The 18,043-nt window shown below is 33.0% G+C and overlaps 1 protein-coding gene across 7 annotated transcripts in view; it reads left to right on the top strand.

Moving 5' to 3' along the window:
• The window catches only part of LOC118180802 (inositol polyphosphate-5-phosphatase A-like), a 126,390-nt gene that overhangs the window by 49,618 nt on the left and 58,729 nt on the right, over positions 1–18,043 (top strand). For all 7 annotated transcript variants that reach the window (XR_015040099.1, XR_015040097.1, XR_015040096.1 and 4 more), the window contains one exon: positions 5,993–6,034. The gene's annotated coding sequence lies outside the window, so the exon portion shown is untranslated. The remainder of the gene's footprint in view (positions 1–5,992; positions 6,035–18,043) is intronic.

Below are 18,043 nucleotides of genomic sequence, written 5' to 3'. Positions count from 1 at the left end.
GATAATATTGTTTATTTAATGTTTACACTTTTAATTGCACTTTATTTTACTTATGTTAAAATTTTTTTCACTGGAACCACAGTATCTAAGCTACTTTTTAGCAGAAGCACTAAGAATATTCTCTTAACTAGTTTTCTAAATTTTGCAGCTCAATGTGCAAAAGTTCTTGACCACAAAGGTCTTTTTTAGTTTGTTCTCCTTTCTTTAATTATTTATATAATTAGCTGATTTAGGATTAAAAGTAGGAAATAACTAAAAGTGAACCTGCTAACTCTAGCAGAATTTGATGGTATTTAACTTATAGGATGACAAAACTTGAAATGCAGACATTTTGTCATTCCTTGTCTTCCTGTTTATCTTCATAATTTTTGTTTACAATTTGTCCTTTTGTCTTGAATTAGTAATTTGTTTGTGTTTGTAATTTGATCCTTTTGCTTTGAATTAGGGAGAATTGTAGAATTAAATATTATAACATTCAGCTAGGCTTACTGGTGCTCACTTTTTCGGGGCATATACAAATACACATGCGGCTGCCTGAAAAAGTGCAGTATTATGTAACAAAAAAGCATGAACTCCATATGTTTAAGACAGATATTATTTTATATAAAAAAAGAAATAATTGCTGCTTAGTTTGACATGTGTAATGTAAAGAAGTCAGTGTAGTGCATTGCCACTGTAAGTGGTGGTAACTGCTGTTCTGTATCCCAGTACAGAAGGGAAATTATGTTCATTATGTATTTGAGGTATGTAACTCAGTAGTTTCAGTATGTTATCAGATTTCATCTGCTGTAACTAAGACTGGTCTGTGCTGTGCTAGTTATTGTGCTATCATGACAAGATGCATTTATTAGGTGATACATCTTGTGAATACATGGCCTGAGAAAGTATTAACAACTGACTGCTACACTTCAGATATGTAATGGTGGTTATCCGGTGCAGTGAGAATTGGAAACCAGTGGCATCTTATATCATAATGCTAGATGATGGATTGGACTCTGTGCAGTGAGAATGGGAAACCAGTGGCATCTTATACCATAATGCTAGATGATGGATTGGTATTCTGATATGTAATGTGGGACTCACTCTGTCTGTCCCTGTTCTACCGTTGGATGGCATCATAGTGCTGCAGAGGGGATTCATATGAAAACTTTATATGTCATTGATCCTATCAATATGCAATACTCTAGGGTCTCATTGCAGTGTCAGAAACCTATGATATGCATTCTGAAGTAATGGGTACTTGGCAAAAATTTCTCAGTGGTATGTGTTCAGTCGTTTCTTTGTATTTGCCTCCAAATGAACACATTGATCAGCAGGATTTAAATAGTCTCATAGAGTAACTGCCTGAGCCCTTTATCATAATAGGGGATTTTAACAGCCATAATCCGCTCTGGGGAAGTAAAGACACGAATTCCTGAGGAAGACAAATTGAGCGAATGATTGAAGATCATAGCCTTTGTTTCCTGAATAGTGGGCAGGATACTTACTTCCATGAGCCTTCAAGGACATTCCATGCCATCGACCTTGCCATCTGTTCACCATCTCTGTTGCCATTTTGCACTTTTAAGGGGGGAAATGATCTTTACAACAGCGATCACTATCCTATTTTAGTATCTCTTGCACAAAGAGAAGCAAACCACATATCGAGATCTTCTCAGTTCATATTCGATAGGGCAGACTGGGAACTCCTCTTCTGTTGCAGAGGTTACAGATGAAATGGTAGAAGATGTGCATATCGATGATGTTGTTGAAGCTGTTACTAATACTATTATTCAGGCAGCTATGCTTTCCATTCCTAGAACATCAGAAAAAATACTAAAATATTTGAAACCATGGTGGAATCGCGACTGTCACGAAGCACTGAAAAAACAGAAAAAAGCATAGGGAATTTTTCGTAGATATCCTACTCTGCGAAACCTCATAGCATTTAAAAGAGCCAAAGCAAATGCACAAAAAGTAAGAAGGCAGAGCCAAAGGAATTCTTAAATTTCATATATGTCATCAATAACATCCTCTACGCCTAGTAAGCGGGTTTGTTTGGGAAAGAGTTCAAAAAACATGCGGAATATATAAAGACCACTCACTTTCCTTTTTGAGAAAAGATGGTCGAGTGATTAGCTCCATAGAAGAAATTGCGTATACTTATTTGTGAGACATTTGCTGCCATTTCTTCCAGCAGAAATTATTCACCTGCATTTCTCTCTATCCAGCAGTGCTCTGAAAGAAATCCCATCGCATTCAACTCTTTCAAATCTGAGCCTTATAATAGAGACTTTACTTTGCTTGAATTAAGGAAAGCTTTGTTGCAGAGACATAGGTCTTCTCCGGGTCTTGATCGCATAAATTATGAAATGCTAAAGCATCTGTCCTATAAGTCACTGATTGCCCTTCTCACTCTTTACAATAGAGTGTGGAAGGAGCGTACTTTTCCCAGTGCATGGAGGAGAGCTGTTGATAAAGAAACAGAAAAATACACAATTGTACATGTGTCGCCTCTTTTTAATTCAAGCAATTAAGCATTTTCTTTTTGGTATATTTTTTGGCCCTTAAAAGGGCCTTTTTTTTAGGGGGGGCAATGTCAAGGATAAATTATGCTTTCTTTTCTGTCTTAATTCCTATTGCTAAGCCAGGGAAAGATCCAAGAAATCCCTCCAACTATCGGCCAATTGCCCTTGCGAGTTGCATATGTAAACTGTTTGAAAAAAGGGTAAACAGCCGCCTAGCCTACCTCTTGGAAAAGAATAATATTCTATTGCCTTATCAAAGCGGTTTTCGAAAGGGGAAAACGACCTCAGAATTGGTCACACTAGAGTGACACATAACTATCTTCTAAAAGCTGAAAATGAGCCTATTTGTTTAAATTGTAATGTTTGTGTATCTGTCTGTCATATTTTAATCGAGTGTCTATGTTTTAATAGTCTTCGTCAGAAATAGTAGATAATATGCTTCTTTTAGAGACATCCATTCGGAAAGCTTTTGTAAGAAGAAGTCACCTTGTCTCGGTATTCTTTGACATTGAAAAAGCTTATGATAAGGCATGGAGATATGGTATACTTTGGGATCTTCACGAGAGTGGCTTGCGCGACAACTTACCAATTTTCATTCAGAATTTCTTGAAAATTAGAACTTTTCAAGTAAGGATTGGCTCTGTTTTGTCAGATGTTTTTGAACAGGAAGAGGATGTGCCTCAAGGCTGTGTACTTAGTGTAACCCTGTTCAGTTTAAAAATAAACTCCATATTAAAAGAATTTCCTCACACCATCTTGGGATCTCTGTATGTTGATGATTTACAGATTAGCTGTCGAGGGGCAGACAGGACATATGCAGAGAGGCAATTGCAGATGGCTCTGAATAAGATCCAAGAATGGTCAGACAAACAGGAATTTACATTTTCGAAACAGAAAAATTTGTGCGTGCACTTTTGTAGGAAGCGAGGTCTCCATCCTGAGGCTTAGTTATATCTGAATGGTACAATTATTCCAGTTGTACCTGAAGTAAAATTTTTAGGAGTGACGATCGACTGAAAATTGACTTTCCTTTCTCATGTTTTAAACCTGAGAAAGAAGTGTTTGAAAACACTAAATATTTAGAAAGTGTTGGCGAACACCTCCTAGGGTGCAGTGCGTTGCTCTATGCTTCGCATTTACAGACGCTTGTCTGCTCTAGACTGGACTATGGCTCAGTTGTCTACTGATCCACTTGGTCATCAGTATTGTTAAAACTAGATCCTGTTCACCATCAAGCTCTGCGGATTTGTTCAGGAGCTCTCAGGACTTCTCCTGTCCAGAGCCTGTATGTTGACTGTAATGAACCATCACTTTATCTGAGGCGTGAGCAGTTGTCCCTTTTGCAGTATTTTAATATTTTATCACAACCTGAACATCCTAATAAGTAGTGCTTCCTTGATAATGTGTGTAGCACTTTATTTGAAACACGTCCATCCTGTGTGCCTACCTTTCCTTTAAGAGCGCACCCTATCATTGAGGAACTCTTCCTGTCTGATATGTGTCCCCAAGCAGTGCAGAATTTAGAAACCCCACCTTGGGAAAATGAATGGATCCAGCTTCTTAATGTTTTCAACCATTACGTGAAGGCAAGAACTAACGACATCGTTTACAGACAACTGTTTGCTGAGCACAGGCATAAATATAGCAGTTATCTTCCACTATATACAGATGAATCCAAGTCAAAAGATCATGTCCGGATGGAATTTGTAATTGAAGATCACATTGAAGGGCAGATGCTTGCACCATGCTTTCTCTGTCTTAACATCTGAACTAACTGCAATATATTATGGTCGATTCATATAAACGATTCGAGGATATGAAATCCTGTACTGCTGGGTTCCCGGGCATGCGGAAATAAATTGAAATGAGCTTGCAGATATCGTAGCAAAGTCTGCTGTTGAACTATCCAGTCGCCTTATCCCTTTTAGAGACATCTGCTCTGTCATCAAGGGGAAGATCTGAAAAAAATGGCAGCAAATTTGGGATATTCAGCTTCAAGTTAAAAAATGTAAAGCCTAGAATTGAGCATTGGGATTTTGCTGGAAATCGTAAGGAGAAAGTTCTTTTGACTCACCTCAGAATTGGTCACACTAGAGTGACACATAACTATCTTCTAAAAGCTGAAAATGAGCCTATTTGTTTAAATTGTAATGTTTGTGTATCTGTCTGTCATATTTTAATCGAGTGTCTATGTTTTAATAGTCTTCGTCAGAAATATTTTAATAGCTGTGACTGTTTAATCAGAAGAGAGGTCAATTGTAATTAATTTTATTATTTAAAAGAGACTGGCTTTTATTACCTAATGTAATTTGTTTTGAAGATTGTGTCTTGGATTTTAATGTGTGCTTTTACCTTATTTTTATATGACTTCATCCTCTGGATTTTGTACATTTGTTCACCTGTTTTTATTTATTGTATTTTAATCTCATCAATTTCGATCATCCCACCTTGTGTTTGGCGCGTTATAATCATCTTTGGTTTTGCGCCAAAAACCTCACTCACTCAATTTTGTCCGTACTTCTAATCATGTTCAATTTGGTAATTGGTACTATTTTATAATTTCAGCCACTATAAACTTAATAAATCTTTTTGTGGATTCTTTTCTTATATGTCAAAAACTGCATGAGTTTTTAAGAAAACAGAAGAACTTTTTAATGGATTGGAATTACTTTAATTATATTGTAAGAGATTATCATTGTGATTAAAATAATTTAATAATCATTCTTTGCACTCAGTATTGCACTTTTTACTTGCTTGTCTTTTAATGTGATAAAATAAGTCCACTGTTTGATAATATTTCTTATTAATGAATATATGTTTCAATATATATGTGTAATTATTTACGTGGCTAATTTTTGCAATAAATTAATGTCTTTGATGTACATTCATTTCATTGTGCTACAGTTCATTTTGCAAAATTTTGTTCCACTTTTTTTTTTTTTTTTTTGCTTGAAAGGAATTCTTTAAAACTATATCTGTGCATAATTATTTATGTTTTATGTTTTGGCAGTTTACTTTTGGTTTGTGTTTTATGATTTTTTGGGGGTGATATGTTTTGTGTACTTAAAATCATGGATGCTAAATCTGCCATGTTCCATGGTTGATCAGCCAACCATCTGTTGGAACATGAATTTTATTTTTAGTAATACAGAGCTAGTTTCAGCTTGTATTGTTTAATTTTTTTCTGTATTGTATTTCATTTATTATTTATTAAATTTAAATATTCTTTATTATATCGGTAATAACGTCCATATCAGCTTAGTGTATTAAAAATTAAAAGAAGACAATTTTACAGTGGGCTTATGATAAGTTAAACTATTAAAAGATTAATAGTTTGTATCTTTTTTTTTTTTTTTTTTTTTTTTTTTTGCTTTTGTTCTTTTTAACTATTTTAGAAACTTTAGAGATTATAATTATTTATGAATTTCTTAATGTATCAAGTAAAAAAAAAAAAGGATTTTATAATATGTTTATATTTTTTACAGCCACAAGAACTGTTGAAAATTTGGCTCAGGGAATTTTTACTGGTAAGGGCTATAAATTTTTTTGTCTTCTTTCTGAAGTTTTAGAATTCCATTATTTCAGTCAGAAAATTGTATAATAATATTGATTTCTTGATTTGGAAACATTAAATGGTCAGGTCTTCCCTATTGAATGGCCCAAGTCCAAAATGTACATTATTTGACCATATTTTTTTCTGCTAAAATATGCTAATGCATAAATTTTTCCTGATTGAGGTTTCTGTATTGCAGCACGTTTTGTGAAACTTTCATAGGTACTTTCTGATTATCTGCACTTTCTATCTGTACTATGATTCTAAACTAATAAGTGGACTGTATAGCAAATGAACTAACTAATTTATTTACAGTAATTAACTATTCAGATCTAATACATGCTCTGGCATGTTGCTTAGCCGAATCCAGATGGCCAAGTGAGAGTTTCTCTACTTATCCAATAGGTGGCACTGTATTCTAACTTAACACTACCAAAAATCCACTAAAGAGAATTAATGAGGCAATATATATACTATAAAAAAATATTTATGGCATCTGACGATGTTGTCTGAAAATATTTATATATTTATATGGCAACTCGGGTATGTGAGTAGCACATGTGTGTTTGAGTACACAAGGATTTGTAGTTTTGTCAGTGTTTACTTTTCTGATTAGTATATTTTCCATTGAGTACATTTGTTTTTATTGTGATGATTCATAATAAACTGTGGATTTTGCTCTCTTTTATTTTTATTACATTGATGTATTTCTTTGGAGTGTACGTTGAAGTTGCAACAGTTCTTAGGCAGCTGTGATCAGGGTTGATACACAAGTGCTGAAATTATGTACAATGCCAAGTTTGTGTTTAATTTCTGTTTAAGGGGAAAACAGATCACTGTGTACATGAGGAGAGCATTCTTCAGTGGGAAAAAAAGAATGTAAAATAATAAGCAAACTGTTATGTTATAAATGTTAAAATGCACAAACACCCTTGCTGTAAGTGGACAATGAATTCACAAATGCTCTTCAAAGTCAACAGCAAATTTGCGATTTCAGTGTGGGTGTGGATTATCATAAAGTATCTTTTCATATAACACAGCAAGACTGTATTAATTGTATTCTAACTGTATTCTAACTTAACATACCGCCGCCCGTTGAAATTACAAATTTCAACATACAAATTACTAACATACATACAATTTAACAATCAAGAAAAACTAATTCTACACTACAATATGAAAGATGATAGATAATTTCATCATGAATATAAAATAATGCAACATTTTAAAAACATAAACATTCACTATTCTACAATCGAACTTATTCTTTAAACAGTTCCATTTTAATGTAAAGCACAATTTTCAATAAGAACATAATAATGTAAGCTAAGCATTATTATCCTGGATAGGTAATAAACAAATTTTACTAATACATCGAATATACACACCATTTGATGTTTTCACTTTAACAACTCTGGCCTTATTATCTTTACCAGGTAAAACTTCTAGAATTCTAGCTAAAGACCATTTAAATGGAGGAAGATTATCTTCCTTTAACACAAATAACATACCTGCCTTTAAATTTTCTTTATTAATAAACCATTTGGTGCGTTGTTGTAGATGATTTAAATAATCAGTTTGCCAACGTTTCCAAATAACTTGAATGAACTTGGTAATAATTTGCCATTTAGAAAGTCTATTATCTGTAAGATGAGACAAATCTGGTTCAGGATATGAAGTAATGGAACGTCCAATTAAGAAATGACCCGGCGTTAAGGCTTCAAAGTCATTTGCATCTGTTAATAAGGGTAAAATTGGACGAGAATTGAGAATACCTTCAATCTGTGTGACAACAGTTCAAAATTCTTCTAAAGTTAATTTATAACTGCTGATTGTACGCTGAAGATGGTATTTAAATGACTTAATACCTGCTTCCCATAAACCACCGAAATTTGGTGCTCTAGGTGGAATTAGTTTCCAATTTATACCTTCAGATGTTAAGAAATCTGCTATATCAGAATTAGATTTAAAGACTAAACTATGCAATTTTTTCAGTTCTGATTTTGCACCAACCATATTAGTACCGTTATCTGACATTATGGTATTACATTTTCCACGTCTAGCAATAAATCTTTTAATAGTAGCAAGTAATGAATCTGTGGTTAAATCAGTTACTACCTCTAAATGTATTGCTTTAGAAGCTAAACAAATGAATATAGCAACATACACCTTTGCATAATTACCCTTTCTCTGATTTTTATACTTGATGAGGAATGGACCAGAAAAGTCAAGTCCACACGTATTAAATACAAACCCTGGATTAACTCTCTCACTAGGTAAATTTCCCATAAGTTGTTCACATACAATTGGTTTAATCTTAAAACATGTTACACATTCATGTACAACCTTTTGAGCTACATCTCGACCATTAATAACCCAAAATTTACTACGAACCTGATGCAATAGTGCTTGAGCACCAAGATGTAAATATTTAACATGGTAATACTGAAAAATTAATCTAGTAAATACATGATCTTTTGGCATTACATAAGGAAACTTTTGGTTGTAACTAAGATTACTATTGGCAAGTCTGCCTCCTACTCTCAGAAGAGAATCATTATCTAGAAATGGACATAAAAATTTTAACTTACTTTTGGAAGAAACACAATTCTTATTTTTTAAAGACAGAATATCTTTGCTAAAATGCTGTAACTGTACATACCTGATAATGATTTTCTCAGCGTCATCCAATTCTTTAACAGTTAGAGAACCTATTAAATGTTTTCCCTTACAATTGGCTATAAATCTACAAACAAAACTTAATACACGAATAATACGAATATAGTTATTACTAATGTTAAGAATATGATCTAAAACAAGGGTATTAGAGTTCACATTTAGATTAACTAAGTCATTATCCTTAAGTTTGAGTTCTTTGACGTATTCCACATCATCCATATCAGATGAAATTAATTCACAAGGATTAGTCAAAAACCTCTCCTTAGTCAAGAAAGTTGGTCCACACCACCATAAATCATTATGAAGAAGATCTTTAGGTTCAGCTCCACATGATATCAAATCAGCTGGATTATTGTGAGTGCTAACATGGTACCACTCTTGAACCGAAGTCATGCTTCGAATAACAGATACTCTATTAGCAACAAATGTCTTTAGTTGATAAGGTTCCTTCTTAATCCATGCTAACACTATTGACGAATCAGTGAAGTAATACACCTTCACTATAGGCAGCTGAATGGCCTCTAGTATTCTTTTCATTAGTTTTACCAACAGATCTGCACCACAAAGTTCCAAACGAGGAATGGTAATTGACTTCAGAGGTGACACATGAGACTTGCTGCACAGAAGTCTTGATGTACATTCATTTGAAGATGACATACATTTCACATAAATTGCAGCACCATAGGCTTTCTGACTAGCATCACAGAATCCTATAATTGCTATTTGTTGTAATCCATTGGTTAGAACAAACCTGGGGATGCGATAATCGTTGACTATTTTTAGACTATGCAGAAATGCCTTCCATTCTTCAGAGTAATTTTTAGGAAGAGGTGTATTCCAATTTAATTTTAGAAGCCAAAGTTTTTGTAGAAATATTTTAGCTTTTGTCGTAACAGGTCCAATTAAACCTAACGAATCAAACAGGCGACCTATCATTGATAAGACATCTCTTTTCGTGCCTGTTTCTTCAAAGTCAGGTATCTTTAGATCGTAAGAAAAACAGTCTGTAGACGTATTACATGACATTCCTAAGGCTTTTGTAATCTGAGGCTTATCCGTAACTTGAAAGGAGTAATCCTGAGTAGCACTTTCTTTATTCTTCAATAGTTCTGGATTGTTTGAACACCATTTGTGTAACTGCATTCCACCACGTTCTAGAAGACAGGTTAACTGTGTCTGCAACTCCTTGGCTTCTTGCATCGTATTAGCTCCAGTAATAATGTCGTCCACGTAACAGTCCTTCAGTATGGCTCTTGAGGCATGAGGAAAGTCTGTCGCTTCATCCATTGCTAACTGCTTCAGGACCCTTGTTGCAAGGAATGGTGCACTTGCTGTTCCGTATGTTACAGTCCTTAGACGGTAAGTCTGCACAGGACTACCAACTGATTCCTTCCACAAGGTCAACTGCAGGTTTCGTTGAGATGGTTCAATAAGTATTTGTCTGTACATCTTCTGAACATCAGCTCCTAATGCATAGTTGTACTTTCGAAATCTAATAATAATAGAAAATAAATCTTCTTGAGGTATTCGCCCTTTCATTAATATTGAGTTCAGTGACTTTCCATTGCTAGTAGCAGCGGATGCATTAAACACAACGCGAAGCTTGGTAGAGGCTTTCTCTGGCCGATAAACTCCATGATGACTAAGATAACTGCAAGTCGATGTTTCAATTTCTTGAACTTCTTCCATGTGATTTAGATCCTTATATTCTTTAATAAAATTCTTATATAATGTTTTCATATTCGAATCACTTTCTAGTCGATTCCACACTTGATGCAATCTTTTCTCAGCCAGCATTTTCGATTCTCCTAATTCTATACCTTCCCTTATGGGTAACTGAACTACGTATCTTCCATCATTTTGTCTATAGTGAGTACGCTTGAAATGTTCTTCACAGTATTTTTCTTCTTCACTCAAAGCATCCTCGATATTTTCAATGGATTTAACTTCCCAAAATCTTTGCAAAATTTCTTCACTATTTAGAACTAAACCACAATAATTTACTTCTGAGTCACTCTTGCATGCACCAGACGCGATATATCCAAAAACTGTTTCTTGGAATATCAACAGTTGATTTTCTAATTGAAATTTTCCTTGTTTTAAAATCTCAAAGAACAATTCAGCCCCTAATAACATATCTATTTTGTTAGGTGTTCCAAATTGCGGATCCGCCAATTCAATATCAATGGGAATATTTAATGACTGCACATCTAAACACCTTGATGGAGTTACATTGGTTATTTTAGAAATAACCAAGCAATTAACTGATCTTACATATGTTAAATCCTTATTCGAAATCTGTACATCTAGTTGATAATTAATATTTATAACGTTCTCATTAATTCCGGATACAGATGCAAAAATTCTTTCTTTCTTTATATTTAACAAATTAGCAACTCCTTCACACAGGAAACAACTCATGCTGCCGTTATCAAGTATTGCGTGAACTGGGATTCTTTTTCCTTCGGAATTGCAAATATATATTATTGTAGTCGCCAATAACACGTTTTTTCTGCGTGTCAAAAGACAACTTGATTGATTTTTATTAGAGACATCTGCGTTCTTGTTTATAATTTCGTCACTCGCTGTTTCCGTTTTTGTTTTATCTAACTTATGTTGAATGGCGCCATTTCTGAGCAGGCAATGTATTAATGAATGGTGTTTTTTATGGCATTCCGAACATCTGAACTTAGAATTGCATTTTGGGATTAAATGCTCGTTACTGAGACAGTTTAGACACAATTTATGGGTTTTAACTATTTCATATCTTTGATTTGGATTTAATTTCAAAAATGAATCACTTTTATGCAGTGGATGATTATTATTTTTGCATATAACACAAATCGAAACACTATCGGTTTTAACCATCAGAGCCTTTGATTTCGAATTTTTTTCTAACGGATATTTCATTTTATTAGCATTACGGTTAATGTTATCCAATAGCTGACATCTTTTCTCTAAAAACGAAATTAATTCATCAAACGTAGGAACTTCCGTAGCATTAATGCTGAGTTCAAATTGTTTACGCGTTTCAAAATCTAGTTTCTGAAGTACGATATTTAATAACAGAATATCCGATAAATTATTTTTCTCATATTTTAAAACATTAAAAGCCCTAACGTTTTTAGTAACATTATCTATTACATATCTTATTCCTTTAGATGATTCAAATGTTAAAGTACGTAAATCCATTATTGACTTTATATGCGTCTCAATTAATATTCTTTTATTTTCATACCTATCTTGAAGAGCTTTAAATAGAGAACTAAAAGTATCATCAACAGTTTCAAGATTTTTTGCTTCATCAGTTAATACAGCCTTTAAATAGTAGAGTTTCTGAACTTCTGTTAATTGCGTGTTATTCGATATGATGTTTTCGAATTGAAGCTTAAAATTATTCCATTCGGTATATTTACCAGAAAACTTAGGAATTGGTAATTCTGGCAAACGTATTTGTACTTTAGGATCAAATTTACTACAATCATTTTCATTTTCAGAATGTGCTATAGATGATAGAATTTCCATAATTCTTACCTCTAGAACTTCCGTTCTTTCTTCCATTTCGGCGATATCTTCATCGATGTCTGTGACATCTTTTTCATCAACGCTTTCGAAATATCTAATCCTCAAGTTTCTAATATCCATTTGAATGCTTTGTAGCAATTTATATTTTATTTGAATTTCATTTTTATTCGAACTATCATCATATTCCTTCACTACATTTTCTAACCTAGTTAGTTTCGCTTTTAACGAAGTTTTGTTTCTATCTAATGCCAGCATTTTGTTCATTTCTCCGGCTGTGCTGACCATGTACTATGATTCTAAACTAATAAGTGGACTGTATAGCAAATGAACTAACTAATTTATTTACAGTAATTAACTATTCAGATCTAATACATGCTCTGGCATGTTGCTTAGCCGAATCCAGATGGCCAAGTGAGAGTTTCTCTACTTATCCAATAGGTGGCACTGTATTCTAACTTAACACTACCAAAAATCCGCTAAAGAGAATTAATGAGGCAATATATATACTATAAAAAAATATTTATGGCATCTGACGATGTTGTCTGAAAATATTTATATATTTATATGGCAACTTGGGTATGTGAGTAGCACATGTGTGTTTGAGTACACAAGGATTTGTAGTTTTGTCAGTGTTTACTTTTCTGATTAGTATATTTTCCATTGAGTACATTTGTTTTTATTGTGATGATTCATAATAAACTGTGGATTTTGCTCTCTTTTATTTTTATTACATTGATGTATTTCTTTGGAGTGTACGTTGAAGTTGCAACAGTTCTTAGGCAGCTGTGATCAGGGTTGATACACAAGTGCTGAAATTATGTACAATGCCAAGTTTGTGTTTAATTTCTGTTTAAGGGGAAAACAGATCACTGTGTACATGAGGAGAGCATTCTTCAGTGGAAAAAAAAGAATGTAAAATAATAAGCAAACTGTTATGTTATAAATGTTAAAATGCACAAACACCCTTGCTGTAAGTGGACAATGAATTCACAAATGCTCTTCAAAGTCAACAGCAAATTTGCGATTTCAGTGTGGGTGTGGATTATCATAAAGTATCTTTTCATATAACACAGCAAGACTGTATTAATTGTAATGGAAACCACCTTTGTATTCTAATTTTTAAGAGATGGATATATTTGAATAAATTGCAGCAAACTGTCCTTGTGTCTAACAATACTTGTGTTTCCGCTTCAATTGTTAAGAAAACTGTTTGAAAAGCATGACATCTTGCAGGAAATATTTTTTTTTCCAAGTATGTTAAATAATAATTTTTTCAATAATTTCATTCAAAAATGATTTATAAGTCCTTAATAATCTGTATATGTGAAGCTTTTTTTTTTTTTTTTTTTTTTTTTTTTTTTTTTTTTTTTTTTTAAGTAGAGGTTTTGGTTGATCTTAATATAACTATCAAATCAAAAATAAAAGGGGGGAGGAGGAGGATTATATTGTTCTTAAATACTAAGAATCTGTTTTGGTGTTGTGTTCTTGGTAGATGCAGCTAAATCCTTACTTACAGTTATAAAATTTTTTCATTTTAAATATGAGTATAATAAAAGTGCAAGCTGAAAATTTTGTGGGAAACATGGTTTTGCTCTAGAATAGGGACTCCTCCCCCCCCCCTTTGTGTCAGTCTGTAGCAAGCAATATCTGCCATGTGACTTCTGACAGCCCAATAAAATTTAGTCTCAGTAAAGTTGTCATAATTAAAAGTCATAAAACCTCCTGGTGAAATGGTTGATAACGAAATTCCGGAAGATGTAAAGGTAATTAATTCAAAGCGGTCGTCGAGTAGTGCCTGGTGAACGGATGGACTTAAGAACTGCTATTGACTTTTTCTTTAGACGTTGATAATTATAATGTTATTTGTGTGTTTATTGTTCTGTATTGTTATATTCACACATTTATAGTTCTTAGTTCAATTTCATGTCATTCGTTAAGTTTATGTGTATTATATTGTATACATTTTCACTGCTTCAATTTGCATTGCTTTTAAGACTCGTTTTTAAGGAGGATGTTGTGACTTCTGTTAAGTTTAGCATTTCCTGTTTATTATTATTTAATAGTTTGTTTTGTAATTTTTTTTTTATGTTTGAACCTGGCAACCAGTTTTGTTTTTTAATTTGAATATTGTGATCGGAAAATTACTGTTCTAAGCAGTTAAGTAAGCAGCAGTTAAGTTACGTTACTGAGATACTGAATGTTTTTCATCATTAAGATGTATGGATCATTTGATCATTATACTACTGATGGCAAGATTATAAGTAGGAGCTCTAATAGTAGGAAGAGAGAGGCCAAACTGGAAAGGGTGGAGTAAAGTAGGCATGATGTTATATAGGGTACAGAGTTCCTCAACACAAGTGATAAATGATTTGTATGTTTTCAGTTGGGGGGGGGAGTACTTATTCCAATGTTTCAAATTCGATCTTTCATACTTATCATGGAGTTTTAAAACCTGCTTTTCTCTTCTAAATTTTAAAGACTCAGTGTCAGTCTGAATCTCCGTGGCAGCAAGTGGAATGGAACCAGCTGCACCAGTAATAATCCTGAGTGCCTTATTTTGCATCAAATTAATATCTTCTTGACAGGTTCTGGAGGCAGTGGCTTGCAAGTTCACTCCCCATACTCCAAAGCAGGCCTGACATAAGTTTTATAAGTGGTCAAAAGGGTATCAGTCAAGGAACCCCAAGTGATGCCAGACAATCTTTTTAAAAGTTTGAGTCTGTTATTTCCCCTGTTAATCATATGGACATGGAAATGGCATGTACTACATGAATGATATTTCATCATGGCATATAAAAAAAGTGATGTATTATCCAATTCATTAAAAAAGCTTGAATTGTAGTTGGCTCGCTTATTTTGTATCAATTATTTCGCATCGCTGACAAGTGTAATTTAATAAAAGTGTAGGAATACAGTCCATTTGTTGATTGATTATAGTTTGTGAAACACATTAATTTAATAGAATACATATTGTTGGTCAAAAGTCTAGCCGGAGAGCTAGTGAAGATAGTGACTGTTCTAAGTGTATTCTAACAACGCAAATATGCAGATGGTTTGTGAAAATTATCCACTTTGTGAGGTAAGTGGATTTTGAACAAAAATTTGTTTAATTTGTTGTTAAATTTTAAGAACAATGTTGTAATACAACATAGAATTCGATTTCATTTTAATAATAGTGTTAAGTGATTTAAGAACAATTTCTGTTTTTGAATTGATCGATTATGAGTGAACTTATAACTTTTAAAACAAAAAGAGCGGTCTTACGCAGGAGTGTTACTAATTATGTAAAGAAAATTGAAACTATTTTAACTGCAGATGAAATTAATTTAATAGAACTAGAGGAATGTGTCGAATTATTGAAACAAAAAGAAACTGAGTTAAGGAAGCTTGATTCTGAAATCGAAAGTTTAATTACAGATACTAAAGAATTAGAAAACGAAATAGATAATGTTCAGGAGTACACAGATAAAATTTATTTGTGGAAATTTAAAGGTGAAAAAATATTAAAAAATCAAAATAATAAAAATAATGCTAATAGTGTAATTTCAGAACAGGTTCTTGACAATATTAAATTACCCAAGTTAACATTACCGACTTTTGGTGGTAATATTACAGAATGGATAGCTTTTAAAGATCTTTTCAGTGCTTGTGTAAGAAATAATACAAATTTATCTAATGCTCAAAAATTGCAGTATTTGAAGGCTTCGTTGAAAGGTGAAGCATATCGCATTATTCAAACCATTCAAATTTCGGATTGTAATTTTGAAATAGCATGGAATCTGTTAGACGAAAGATATTCAAATAAGAGAGAACAAATTTTTGCATATATTAAACGTTTTTTAAGTTTACCAACTATTCAAAATGAATCAGCATTTGCTATTTTAAATATAGTTGACAATATTAATGAAATAATTCGTTCTTTAGAAGTATTGAATCAAACCATTGATAATTTTGGTGACACTTTAATGACTTATTTAACTTTGCAAAAATTAGACCCTGCTACAAAATTATGGTGGGAACGTCAGTTAAAATCTAATGAAATTCCAAAACTTACGACTTTAATTGAATTCCTAAAAAACTATGCAAGAACACTTCAAAATAGCAAATCAACAAGTAATAAGGTACCTAAATCTGTGTTTCAAAATAAGAATAATGTTCTGGTTGCTACTTTGGGTTGTGGTTATTGTAAAGAAGATCATAGTTTAGCCAAATGTTCGAAATTTCTAAATTTATCGGTTCAACAAAGGATAGATTTTGTAAAATCTAATCGTTACTGTTTTAATTGTTTATCTAATATGCACTTGCTCAAAAAATGCAAGAGTTTAAATACATGTCAACATTGCTTTAAGAAGCATCACAGTATTTTGCACATTGTAAATAATTCAAAGAATAAAACTCAGTTAAACAGTATATCTCCGCCTACGCAATCTATCATTAAAAGAGATGAATTAACGAGTCCTAAGGACGTTTCAGCCACAGTTTGTGCCTCTCATTATGATTCGAATGCAAAAGGTAATCAAACCAGTCACATTTTATTGTGTACTGCTTTAATAAAAGTTCAAAATTCTAAGCAACAATTTGTGAAGTGTAGATGTTTATGTGACACTGGATCTCAGAGATCATTTATTTCAAGGGATTGTGTGAAGAAATTAGGATTACGAGTGAAAGATAATTCCATTTCTGTATCATGTTTAGGAGAATTTAATACTATAAGTAATGGGGAAGTCGATTTAGTATTCACTTCTCATTTTAAAAGTGATATTCGTGTATCAACATCAGCATTTGTACTGGACAAGGTGACAGATAACATTCCCTATGTATCTTTGCCATCAATCATCTTCGATAACTTCAGTGATTTACAATTAGCTGATCCATTATTTTACAAGTCACAACCAGTTGACATTTTATTTGGAGTAAATGTATTTCTGCATTTAATGACGGGAGAAATTGTCAAACGTGGTCCTGATCTACCATTTGCTCAAAATTCGAGGTTGGGATGGATAATTTCGGGTACTACAAATTTTGAGCCAGTATATGTAAATCATTTGAATACAAACACAGATGAGTTAGTAAATTCTTTCTGGGAGTTAGAAAAGTTTCCAAATGTACAACCTTTAACAAATGAAGAAAAACTTTGTGAAGAACATTTTAAAAACTCGCATTTTAGAGACACATCAGGTCGTTATTCAGTTGCATTACCATTCAAACATAATAGAGATATTCTAGGTGACTCCCGTGAAGTGGCGTACAGAAGATTTCAATACTTGGAGAAGAGGCTGTTATCTATGAAAGAAATTTACAACGAGTATATTTAGTTTATGAAAGAGTACTTTTCACTAGAACACGTAGAATTAGTGCCAGACACAGATTATGAATTAGAGAATAAACACTATTATATCCCACATCACTTTGTGTTGAAGGACTCTAGCTTAACAACAAAATTGAGAGTTGTTTTCGATGCGAGCGCTAAAACAACCACAGGTGTTTCTTTAAATGATACACTAATGATAGGCCCAAAAATACAAGATGACTTAATTTGTATTTTACTAAGATTTAGACTTCATAACATTGCAATAACCGCTGATATTAAAATGATGTACAGACAGATAAAGGTTCATGAAAAAGATAGAGATTTTCAGAGAATATTATGGAGAGATAGCCCATATAAGCAAATACAAGTTTGTCGTTTTAAAACAGTTACATATGGAACTGCAGCTGCTCCATATCTTGCAACCAAGGTGTTGAGTCGGTTAGCAATTGATGAAGGATTGAACTTTCC

The sequence above is a fragment of the Stegodyphus dumicola genome, chromosome 3 (assembly GCF_044657685.1).
Source record: "Stegodyphus dumicola isolate Sdum_Otavi_A_Nest chromosome 3, ASM4465768v1".
NCBI classification, from domain to species: domain Eukaryota; kingdom Metazoa; phylum Arthropoda; class Arachnida; order Araneae; family Eresidae; genus Stegodyphus; species Stegodyphus dumicola.
Note: the sequence above shows the minus strand (reverse complement) of the source record. Positions and strands in the feature narration are given on the sequence as shown.